Below are 12,518 nucleotides of genomic sequence, written 5' to 3'. Positions count from 1 at the left end.
AATATCCACGTGCCTACCCAGGTAGCTCCTGTCAGCATTGCTGTGACTGTGTCCAGAAGCCGTGTGCAGGCAACTGGTCTTTGGGCTGAAATTGAGTGTTTTCAGTTCCTTGGTTTTAAGCATTAAGAGGTGCAGTTAACTGCTAAATATGACAGTGTTTCGTTTAGGATGCTGCTGTCTAGACTATCAGACTTGCTGATAATTACTTTGCATATAATTTTCTGTTACAGAGAAGACAGCCTGAACTCAATCAAATTAACAGTTGATCATTCTAAATTCAGTTCTTAAACAAACAATAACCCTTAAAAAATGCAAGAGTAGTTAAATATGAAACCCTGTTCTAGCAGTCCCATCTGCACTCTGCGTGGCCAGGTAGATACAGGAATGTGCATGTCTGTATGCTTAATAATATTATAAATAACTGTAAAGCTTCCATGCTTTTTCCATGCTCCCCCTTACCTCAGCCTAATGACACTTGACTTAAAATAGTTCAATGTCATATTCTCTGAATTACCTTAATCCATTCTCTGCCATTTGCTGTTCTTAAAAATTGTCTGATTAGCAGCATAATCCTTGAAAAAAACTTGGCTATAACTACAGATAAGTGTCTATTCAAAGTTGTTAGTTTTTAAAATTTTCCTGGAAGCAATTGCAAGCCACAGATATGTACTCTACAACTTGCTTTTCCCTTTTTCTTTCACAGCTTGATGTTGTACTTTAGCATAATATTCACTGATCATTGTGCAGAGATTACAATATTGGTAATAAAATAAGGCAGGAGCCAGTTAAAGTGTGAAAGGGAGACAAGTTGTCAAAGGGGAAGTAACAAGTAAAATCGTCCTCCACCACCAGGAAGAGGTTTGGGAAAATCAAAGATGCCCCATTTCCCCCTAGCTCAAGCAATACTGTTCTTCCTACAGACACCAAGACAGGATTTTGTGTAATTCAGCACAGCACAAAGGTAACATGACAGCTGTAATTCAGTGGGTTCTCTAATGCTGCTGTTATAAATGTTATCCCTTTCTCATGCTCCTTCCTAGTCCTGAGTCAAAACTCTGCATAAACTACCTTAACCCCAGAGGTGGCCTTTAGTCCACATCCCAGGGAGTTTAACAACTGCTCTGACTGTGTAGGGGGGAGAGAGGAGAGGAAGATGAGCAGAACAGGACCTGTGCTTTTCAGAGAGTAGCTGTGTGTTTACATCAATCACAGAATCACTAAGGTTGGAAAAGACCTGCAAGATCAAGTCCAACCTTTCATCTAATACCACTCTGTCCTGAACCATGTTGTGAAGTGCCACTCAACCTTTTTATGAATGCTTGCAGGGATGGTGACTCCACCACTTCCCTGGGCAGCCCGTTCTAATGCTTAACCACTCTTTCAGTGAAGAAATTTCTCCTCACTTCCAATCTCAGCCTCCCCTGGCACACATTGAGCTCCTTTCCTCTCATCCTATCACTAGCTGCCTGGGAGAAGAGACTGATCCCCACCTGGCTACACCCTCCTTTCAGGCAGTTGTAGAGAGGGTTCAGGTCTCCCCTGCACCTCCTTTTCTCCAGGCTGAACAACCCCAGCTCCCTCAGCTGCTCCTCACAGGGCTTGTGCTCCAGACCCTTCTCCAGTTCCATTGCCCTTCTCTGAACTTGTTCAGCACCTCAGTGTCCTTCTTGTAACGAGGGACCCAAAACTGAGCACAGGACTTGAGGTGTGGCCTCGCCACTGCTGAGTACAGGGGCTAATCACTGCTCTGGTCCTGCTGGCCACATGATTGCTGATGCAATAAGCAACAAGCCAGGATGCTGCTGGTCTTTTTGGCCACCTGGGCTTGCTGCTGGCTCAGGTTCAGCTGGCTGTTGACCAGCACCTCCAGGTGATTCTCTTCCAGGAAGTTTTCCAGCCACTTGCCCCCAGCCTGTAGCGCTACCGGTGGTTGTGACCCAAGGGCAGGACCTGGCACTTGGTCTTTTTGAACATCATACCATTGGCCACTGCCCATGGATCCATTCTATCCAGATCCCTCTGCAGAGCCTTCCCACCCTACAGCAGATCAAGATTCCCATCCAACTTGGTGTCCTCTGCAAATTGAGGCAGAATTTGATGCCCTTGTCCAGATCATCAGTAAAGACATTAAACAGGACTGTTCCCAATACTGAGCCCTGGGGAACACCACTGGCTATAACGCTACTGCTCCTGACAGTTTTTTACTCTACAAAGGGTGTACCTGCCCAAGCTGTGGGCTGCCAGCTTTTCCAGCACAATTCTGTGGGGAGACAGTGTCAGAGGCTTTACTGAATTCTAGGTAGACAACACCTCCAGCCTTTCCCTCATCCACTGGGCAGGTCACATTGTCATAGAAGGAAAGCAGGTTGGTCAAGCAGGACCTGCCTTTCCTAAACCAGTGCTGGCTGGGCCTGATCCCATGCACATGCTGTGCGATCACACTCAAGATAATCTGTTCCATAACCTTCCTCAGCACTGAGGTCAGGCTGACGGGCTCCTGGCATCCTCCTCCCAACCTTTCTTGCAGCTGGGTGTCACATTGGCTAGCCAGCAACTACTTCCTAATTATTGCAAATGCCAATCAGACAGGTTTGCCTTTGCTGGCAGATGTACTGGGAAGAAAGAGCTGGTTTTCCCTGCAATGCCAAAATGGTCATAAGACCCTCTGGAACACTCATAAGGAGAATATCTGCAGTGAAAGCGGCTCTGTCCCTGTAACACTATTGCTGTATTTTGGGGGTGAGGGGGAGTTAAAATTTCGAACTCTGGAAGCTGCATAACTAAATAAAATAACGAAGAAAAATTATGCAAGAGGTAAACGTGATAGTGCGGCACCTTCATAGCACTCATTCTCAAACTGCTGTTGCAACCCCTCATTTGACCTGCTTCTGCTGTGAGTGGCAGATAAAACTCTCATGAGATTAAGATGAAATTTCAGCTGTCTGCTCATGTGAAATTGTGTTTATCCTCCTCCTGTGAGATTCAGAGGACTGCGATGTATGTCCCTGTCTGAGCTTCTTTCCATTTTAGCCCATAAAAGGCATTTTTTTTTTTACTCTAAGTTGAACATAGTCCTTTCCCAGCTGGGAAAAATACTTCATTCAAGCCTTGCAAACTTAAAAGGAAAAAAAGAAACCTCAATGCTCCTGGAGCCATACCATGGTGGTGAAAATTGGAAATGTTTTCTACTTAGATGGGAGTTCTATCTCAAAAAGGTCTTATCATACAAAAAATATTTCAAGTAAAGGTTAATTCAAATTTTTCAGCCCCTTCGGGCTGGTACTTTAGTTCAACAGAGTGCCTGAGATCAGTTCTCTAACCACCTAAGTGAATTAATGCTATTGAATATATTTTTACTGAAATCGGATCCCAAACATGGGAGGGTAGGAGTAGGACACTGCTACTACTGCTACACTGCTAACTCAAGTTAGAGCTGTGGATGTCCCAGGGTGGCACGGCCTGGCTGAGTCCTGAACCTGGAGGGGGAGACTTTGCTTAAGAAACTGAGCACGGAAATTGGGAAGGGTGGGAAGAGAACCTCCAGATTCTCTGCAACTGCCCCTGCTGTCCTGCAGGGAGCAGGGAGATGAGACTAATGGTCATTATATTCTCTGTTGTTGCAGAGCAAGATGTTACTGCCACAGATCATCTCCTCCCCCTGTTTTTGGACTAGCCTGTGGTCACTCACCAACACATTCCTGACTGAGTTATGGAAACCCAAGCTGGGCTTTGGCATCTTTTGCTTGGTTGGTTTTCGGTTTTAGCTGTTTGTTTCATGCATTCCTTGCAAGTGTGACTCATCATTTCTCCACTACAGCTTCAGAGCAGATGGCTGCTCCAGCACCCACAGCACACAGGTGATGAACTTGCTCCGTCCCTGACTTGCTGCTACCCCTGTTGTATGGGCAAGACCCAAGATGCTGTTCTGTGCCACCTATTTCCAGCTCAGGGAGCTTGGCAGAACCAGGAGGAGTCCGAGAAGCCCAGAGCCATTTCCCGTCTGCCTTGAGGCAGCGTCTGGAACAGGAAGGATTTATTTGCTTTGCCCAGATTGGGCTTTTTGCAGTGAAGCGCCAGTCTGTGACTACAGATTCTAGATAATACTAATAGATATAAAATACACGACACTTTCCTACCTTTACTGAAACTTACTTTCTTTGTCAACTCTAGACCCCTTGCTCAGGCAAGTGTAGCCCGGGCTCCCTCCCCAGGACCTCATTTTCCACCACCAGGTGGCAGAAAAATACTCTACAGTGGCAGGGAAGGGGACGGAGAGGCACATCCAGAAAAGCTCTCTACATCATTAACTTAGCCACTTTTCACTCCCAGGTATGACAAGCTTCAGATTATCCTATAAAAAGACCTAGATCACTATTGTATCCTATCAGATGCACAGATCAGGATTGCTTTTGGAGACCATAGGGCTTGCTGTACGTTTAGAAAAATAAAAATATTTGGGTGGATTTTAGCAAGAGAGAGTCTCTGGCAGCATTGGTGAAAATATTTCTCTTTTAAACTTTTAAACACTTATTAAAACTGCCAAAATCCCAGGTGGTATTATAAAAAGAGACTTTGATATTGAAGAATAGTAAAGAACAAGAATAAAGTGGATTGTGCTGCAACACCCAGCACTTACTCTCAAAGATGATACAATCACTGGCTACAGCTTTGTGTTGTGCTTAATCCAATTTAACTGCAGGACTCGAACCCCAGGCACGAAACTCTGCCCTAAGAAACAAAACCACAAGCAAGTTTCAGGGAGTTTTTGTAACTGAGCTAAATGTCAGTCAGACAAAGCAAAATTGACTTCTGTGGGCACAGCGGACTCATCCCCAGAGAAAACAGCACAATGTTAAATAGAGGGATGTATACACACTTCAGCAAACCATTATTTTAAGTGGATACAAATTTGGGCTGAACTCGGCTGCATTTGGTTCTGACAGACTAAGTATGCACTGATTTCAGATTCCTGCCTCCTGGGTGACTTCCCAGACTGTTAATCTGTTGTACAACTACTCAGCCCACCCTATCATTAACAAGAAAGCCACAACCACTGCATTTGGTAGGGGCCCCAGCTCTCTGAGAGGGCTCTTGGTGAGGCCATGCCAGCTGGACACTGTCCATTAAGGGAGTTTCTTGGAAGAATTCCTGAATAACATTCAGCTTTAGACACCTCCTAAGCACTGCACTTCTCATCCTGACATCTCCTCAAGTGTATACAGATGCAGGTTTTAGAGCTGTCCTGCAAACTTTAGAGTTAAACTTGGACATGCTTAGAAAAGAGCTTTGGGTATAGTCCTTTAGAGGACAACAAGGAACCTCCATAGCCTGTGGGGCTATGGATGCTGCTGCTGTAAGGGCTGACAGGACTGTGATCAGCTCCTGGATGGACCCTCAGGTCCTGAGGAGCTCGTCAAAGCAGGAGGGATTTGCAGTGAATTGTGACTTGGATGGGAGAGCCTTGGGAGGCAGGACTGCTCAGAGGAGATTTGCATTACCCTGGCATCACGTGCTTGAAATCATTTGGGCAGGGCTGATGGGGGAGGCTGGGATGCTCAGTGACAAACGTTTGGGGTGGGAGGAGTTAGGAGAGTCACTGGATGGCAGCTCCTCAGGCACTTCTAGCCAGATCTTCAGACTGGGGCCGAGGAGCTGTGTGCAAGGACTGTTGGAGCTGCTCCTTCCTGCTCTGTCCTCCACTGTGTCTGCCCTACGGAAAGCAGAGGAAACTTCAGCTTAGGATCTCTGTAGGGGAGAGTGTGCTTTCCAGCTCAGACTAAGGCAACATGAAATGATGTCAGTGCCGAAGAAAGACGTGGTTGTTGGGAAGGACAGTCTTGGAGCAGTTAAACCCCCTAATGATGCTGCACCCTCATTCTCAAACGAACTTCTTGGGAAGCCTGGAATATAATCTTAAAGCTGAACTGAAATGCTTTAAAATTAATCTCTACAGAAGCTGGTTGAAAAATCATTAAATATAAACACTTCATGTGTATAAAAATCACAGAGATGCATCTTCTGAAAGTGCTTCTTTGCTTAACCACCAGAACATAGAAACTATGTGATCCTGTGTTTTTGCTGGAAGAATGATGTAAAGACACATAGTAAAACCTTGAGCTATAACAAGGAACAGGTTAGAAATTTTTATTTTACTTTCATAAATACAAATAAAAGCAAGCATAAGTCTGTATTGAATTCTCTGAGAAAACTGCTCACGTAAATAAGTCAATGACAATAGTGTCAGCCTATATGCAGGTGAAAAGGAAGATGTGCCATGGGCTGAGAAGCCTATGTACTACCTACAAACAGCAGAAATCAAGAGTCCAGTGAAGCTGATGAGAATTTTTGCACTGGTATCAGTATGCTGTGCCTAAGCCTATCAGTGCACATAACCGCATCACCTTATATATACAGATCTGATAATATATATATATTTACACACATATAAATATAAACATGAACATAAATATATACATATAAAACCTGATTCACAGTACCTGTGAGTTGGTACTGAAGAATTTCTCAAGAGAATGGTAGGGAAGTTCATGACTTGCACCTAGGGAGTTTGAGAAGAAGGCTCACTTTGGGGCAGGATATATTCCAGGTGCAAAATGCAGATTGAGCAGAACTGAGATTAAATGTCTTTCAAAATTGCAGTATTCAGATAAGAAACTAGAACCTCATCCAGGAAGAACAGAATGTCAAGGTGAGTTCTGCACACTCAGTGTAGCAGAAATTTGCATTTAACCCAAGTAAGTCTATATACAAAGTGTCTAGAAGAGTCATCTCTGTATTTCTTTGTGATGGTAATTCTTGGTAGCAGTTTCAAGGGCTTATATGTGTTTTTCTCACTTAAGCTTCAACAGAAAAAAAATGTAGATTTGTGGCGTTCTGCAGCTGTGATGCTGAGGTAAATCCCTCTGCTGTCAGGAGGCCGTGCGATGGGAAGACTGTGCAGCTCTGCTAATCCACTGAAGTGTAAATAGAAGCCTACAGCCTACAGCTCACCCTGTAAATTTGCTTCTGTGCAGGGAAGAAGAGTAGTGCTGATGTGGAACAGCAAAATCTGCTCTTCTTTGAAATAAAAGCGTCAGGTACCCACTGCCTCAGCTGGCAGAGGAGATATACTCAGTCCAAAATCCCCAGGAACCCTGCTCTCATGAAAAAGATAGTAGGAAAACTGAGCTGGCAACTATAGATGCCAAGGCAGCGCAAGGCTGTGGGATCTTGCCAAAGGTCTGGTGCAAGTGGGAGGTTGCAGCTGATTTTTCTGAATGAGGGGAGGTCTGCAGGAGGAGGTAGAAGATGGCTGGATCATGTCAAAGCATTGTGAGCACAACAGGAACTTACTGGGTAATTACTTTTAGAAGACTGTGGAATGGGAATGAGGAGCAGAGTAGGAAGGTACATGCACAGGAGCTGCATTTTTGTGGGGCACAGTTACAAGCTGTAGCTGTCCCCCACACATATCTAGTGGGGATGATGGCAGGTTCAAATGCTAGAAAACAGCTCATGGCCTGTAATTTACTTTCTTATAGAAACCTTCCTGTGGGAGACAGAGGAGTAGAAACTCCTGCAATTAAAGGAGGCTTTGATTTACAACCCTGGAAGAGACTAGGTCTGGCTTAATTGACAGAGATTTGTGGACTTTAAGCAAAAGGATTCCAAACTTGTGTTCCTATCATTATAAGTAAAATTGTACACTGGGTGTTTTGGTGAAGGGTTTTAAAATATAATAGTGTGGTTTTATATAGTTTAAGTTAAGAATGTAGATGGTATAAGAGAGACATCTGTGTGTACGTGACATGAGAAGTTATTGGTCAAGACATAATAGCTGCATTGCAGTGAGAAGAAGAAGGTCATTAATCTAAAACAAAGTGTCGTTTTAAGTATCTATTGGATTAGAAAGTTATAAATTACGATGTAACCCTAAATCTTGTGACTAGTCGCCGTTACTCGGAGATGTTGTAAAATCTCACGCCTCGACTGATGAGTTTGTTATTTTAAACAATAAATTCGTGTAGTTGCATAGTCCCATCCCTTAAAGTTATTTTCCTCCGACACGTGAAGCGCGGGAAACGGACACCTTCCCAAAATAACAAGCTCACTTTTTGAGGGTATCTGATTTCTGGCTTTTCCTTTTTGGGTGTTAAATTTTGGGCCATGAAAGCTGCAGGCTGAGGGTCTCTGATTACCTAGCAAAAGAGGTTTAGTGTCAGCAAAGTTATTCCTCCACTGTTTCCTTCTGTATATGCTCTGTGAAGACTGACTGCTATGACTGCACAGCTCTGGGCTGAAACCACAGGCTGGAGCATTCATTCCTGCAAGCTGAGAAGGTGGCTTTTGTGGTATGACAGAGCTGGAGCCACCATCCCACTCCACAGAGGACATTCTGGATGGAGTTTCACCTCCTAGCTCATCTGAGCTAACTGTGGGCTACCAGTGAATGGGAGATGTTGGCCTCCCTCCCTTGCTCCCTCACACATGGCGTCCCTGCTGTGTGACACCCAGAGACACCGAGAGACACCCAGAGACACCCAGAGACATCCAGAGACTCCTGCTGCCGGAGGAGACTAATTCAGCAGGATGTGGATGCATTTCCCACGGGATCAGTGAACTGATCCAAACCACCAAGTGAGCATGTGATTGCTAATGCAAGGACTGGAGCCAGGGCTGGGAGAAAGGAAGAGTGGGATCAGCACTTTGGCAGTAGACTGCAGTCAAGTTGGATTAAACACAGCACAAAGCTGTACTCTAAAAAACTCATCACATCACAATGACTTTAATTTGGTAACAACACCCCAGAGTGATAATAGGTACTTGCAGGATATGTTTATTTATTCATTTATTTATTCAACAGATTTATTCATTTATTTATTCAACAGATGAATACAATACACTTCTGTCAACACAAGATTTTACAGGTAACATCTGGTATATAATGAAATTAATGATGAGTAAAATGGGATAATTCTTGAATTAAAATAGTGAAATAACGCAGTCAGTTGTAAGACCACTACTTATCAGTTATCAGTGAAATACAGTGCAATTTTTCTGCTGGGACAACTGTAGCCTGCAAGCAAACATTTCACATCTGTGATGATATGGACTGTCTAGGGTGAGTGTCTCAGCATGATTACAGGGTCATAGAATCACAGAATAGTTTGGGCTGGAATGGACCTTTAAAGATCATCTAGTCCAACCCCTCTGCTGGGGACAGGGACATCTTCAAACAGACCAGGGTGCTCAGAGCCCCATCTGACCTTTAATGTTCAGAGAGATGTGGCATCCACCACCTCTCTAGCCAACCTGTTCCACTGTTTTATCACCCTCATTGTAAAAAACTTCTTCCTTCTGTCTAATCTAAATCGACTCTATTTTAGTTTAAAACCATTAAAGGTCACCCTTAATGGATCCATTTAGTCATTGCTAGTCTACTGTGTACACAGACATTAACCTGAGATAAGAACAGATGTCTCCATTATAAAATGTGAAATGTGAGAAGAAGATAGAGAAGGTATGTTTTTTTCCATTTGTATGTGTTTGGTTTGTGTGACAAGGGGGTAAGAGAAAGGCATATAAAAACCAAGATATAATGCAATTGATGCTCCTCAGGGGCAGAGGCATAGGACAGTAAAATCAGTCTCATGTTTCTTAATGAGCTCTAGGTCTCCATCTAATTTTAGTTGTCTGCCTGGAATACTAAAATACTTTCAGGCACTTGTATTCTGCTCATTATTAATGAACAGCATATAACACTCAAGATGTTTCTTCCATTTCCTGCCTCATTCTGGCTTATCCATTATGTTTCTCAGTACTACAAGGAAGTGAATTTTCTTCTAGTGATGAGAATCTCAAAAACCTGCAGTTTTCTATGAATGATATGAATAACATCACTGCAGGAAGGGAAATATATAAAAACCAGCATGTTTTATACAAACATAGCAAAAAAAAGCTTTTTCTTTGGGGAACATAATTTAATAACCTATTTTTTTTCTCCCTTCAGCATTCACAAGACCTGAAGTAGAATGCCACTGTTTGAACTTCCAGCTCTACTTCTGTAATTGACAAAACCATTTTCTGGCAAGTGGCTTGTCAAACCAGAACATAAATGCACAGCCAAATCTAGCTGTGGAAGGCAAGCTGTGTGCTTTTGAAACTACACAAGCTTCCTCTGCTGGAAAAAATACACAGCTGCAGGGTTACCCATGGCATCTTGAGAGGAAGAAAGGCTCAATGACAAACTTTGTAGAAGGGATTAAACCTTTCCAACAGAAATTGAAAACTGAAATTTTAAATTTTTGGTTGAAACAGAGAAAACCCCAATGTTTTGTAGGTGTATCATTCCTGCATAGTTTGGATGTACACTGGAAACTAATCTTGTGGAGCATACACAACCAAAGGCAGGGAAAATATCAGTCCTGGACAACACAGGGATATTTTTTGTTATTTACAGGGAAATGTGCTTTTTAGCACTAAACTTTTTTTTTTTTTTTTAATAAACTTGCATCCTACCCTTGTCTTGTTCCTTGGTTCATTCCTGGGAGAGTAAGTTGCTGTTTGAGCAGATCTCCCAGAAAGGAAAGACAAGGACTGCGCATTGATCTGAAAAGAGAAGCCATAGTCAGGATGACTCAGTGTGCAGAAATGAACATTAATTATACCTTTGGGGTTTCATTCACTGATTTAGCTACTTCATGTTTATAAAGTTTGCCCAGAAAGCTGCTTTTCTCTAGGGCCACATTAAGGATATTTACAGCACTCATATTCTGACATTCTTCTACTCTGCTGAAGGAGCACATTTTCAATGCTGAAACCCCATCTGCTGGCATGTCACTCAGCAGTCACTCACTCTGAGATTTTTCTTCAACTCCTTGGACTTTGTTTTAGTTTCTTCCTCATGATGATTGGCAATATGAGACTGTCAATTTTCTTTCCTAGGTCATTCATGGATATGCTGAGCAAGATTGGTCCTGCTTCAGCCTACTGGTAACACCCCCCACTGTGAAATGCTTTTGTATTTTTCTTTCCTCTCTATCATCAGTTAGAGACCCATGTGAGGACCTCCCCTCTTGCCCCAGGAACACTTAAATTCTTAAAAGTCCATTTATGAAGAGCCTTATTAATGCTGCTGTGCATTGTGTGATACAGGCAAGTGTCACACCTTTACAACTATAAATTTTAAACCAGCTGGGTTTCTGGTGCACCTTTCATCTTAGAAATCATCTGGTCTTACATTATTAATTTGAGAAGTTTCAGTCTTTGTCAGTAAGGAGAACGTCTTTTCTTCACAGAAAGATTTATAAGCAGAAGTTCATAGTCACGACCTTCACAATTATGTAATTATATTTTTCTTTTGTAATTCCTTTCTTACTGAAAAAGGAGACTGAAATGTTATAATTTATGGCTTAAACATAACCAGCAAGGCAGAAAATCTCAGCATATTCAAAGTATCATGTTAAATTGAAAGCAAACCAGTTATTAAGAAGTTGGCACATAAAATAAATTGAATCTTTGCTGGGAACATCTGGCTTCAAAAAGATACATCAGGGAACTGTCTTAATGATAAGAACTGTTTATTTTTGAAGTGTCAGTCATTGAATTGGGATGGTTGGCCAGCATATCATGTAATCATTCTATTTTTATAAAGATTTCTGCAAGAGTACCCCTTCTTTGGACTAATAAATTTTTTTTTTTTTTTTCTCAGAGAATATTTTAAAAATCCACAAAAGGTTGAGAAAAGGGGAGGAAAATTTGCAGGGCTTTTGTTATTTAGTCTGTGAGATAGAGTTGAAATTTAGATTGAAAGACTAGCATTTACCAAACGAACAGCAAACACACATATTCATTATTTTAAAATTACATTCAAAACTATTTGTTTAAAATTTCTACAAGTCCAGGGAGAAATTGGAAGTGTATCAGAACATGAGCTACAGTATAAAATTTAGAAGCTGACAAGATATTAGACCTTCTAATACAATGTTCTGACTTCATGGTATGTGGTAGCTGGTTTATGACTTAAGAGTTTTGAATCTGCTCCTTTGTTTTCCTGCATTTGACAAGTAAATCTGCCCACAGAATTTATTCCACGGCTCAAATAATAATTTTTCAGGCACATATTCTTGTTGAACATATAATGCAGAACTTCAAAACCTTAAGATTAAATAAATCCGTGACAGTATACAAGCAACAGAAAGACCTCACAGTGGCCCCAGGCCTGGAGCTTACATGGTGGAAGTCACTTCAGAGCAGCATGGGAACATTTTTGTGCTTATGTGCCTTGAGCTAGAGAATCTACAACCTAAACATAGAAAGGGAATTAACAAGGTAAACCAGAACCAACTCTAGCAAATCAAGTATATGTTCCATATGAAAATTATTTAAGTCCCAAAGAATATTCTCATGGACAGAAAATAACAGTTGTATACCTTTTGTAATACAAAAGAGAAAACTTGTGTACCTTTTTTATTTTGACTCCACACTGAACGTGCAACTGCAGAAAAGGTAAAGCAGCTGAT

The sequence above is a fragment of the Corvus hawaiiensis genome, chromosome 2 (genome assembly GCF_020740725.1).
Source record: "Corvus hawaiiensis isolate bCorHaw1 chromosome 2, bCorHaw1.pri.cur, whole genome shotgun sequence".
Taxonomy (NCBI): domain Eukaryota; kingdom Metazoa; phylum Chordata; class Aves; order Passeriformes; family Corvidae; genus Corvus; species Corvus hawaiiensis.
This window is presented reverse-complemented; position numbering follows the sequence as displayed.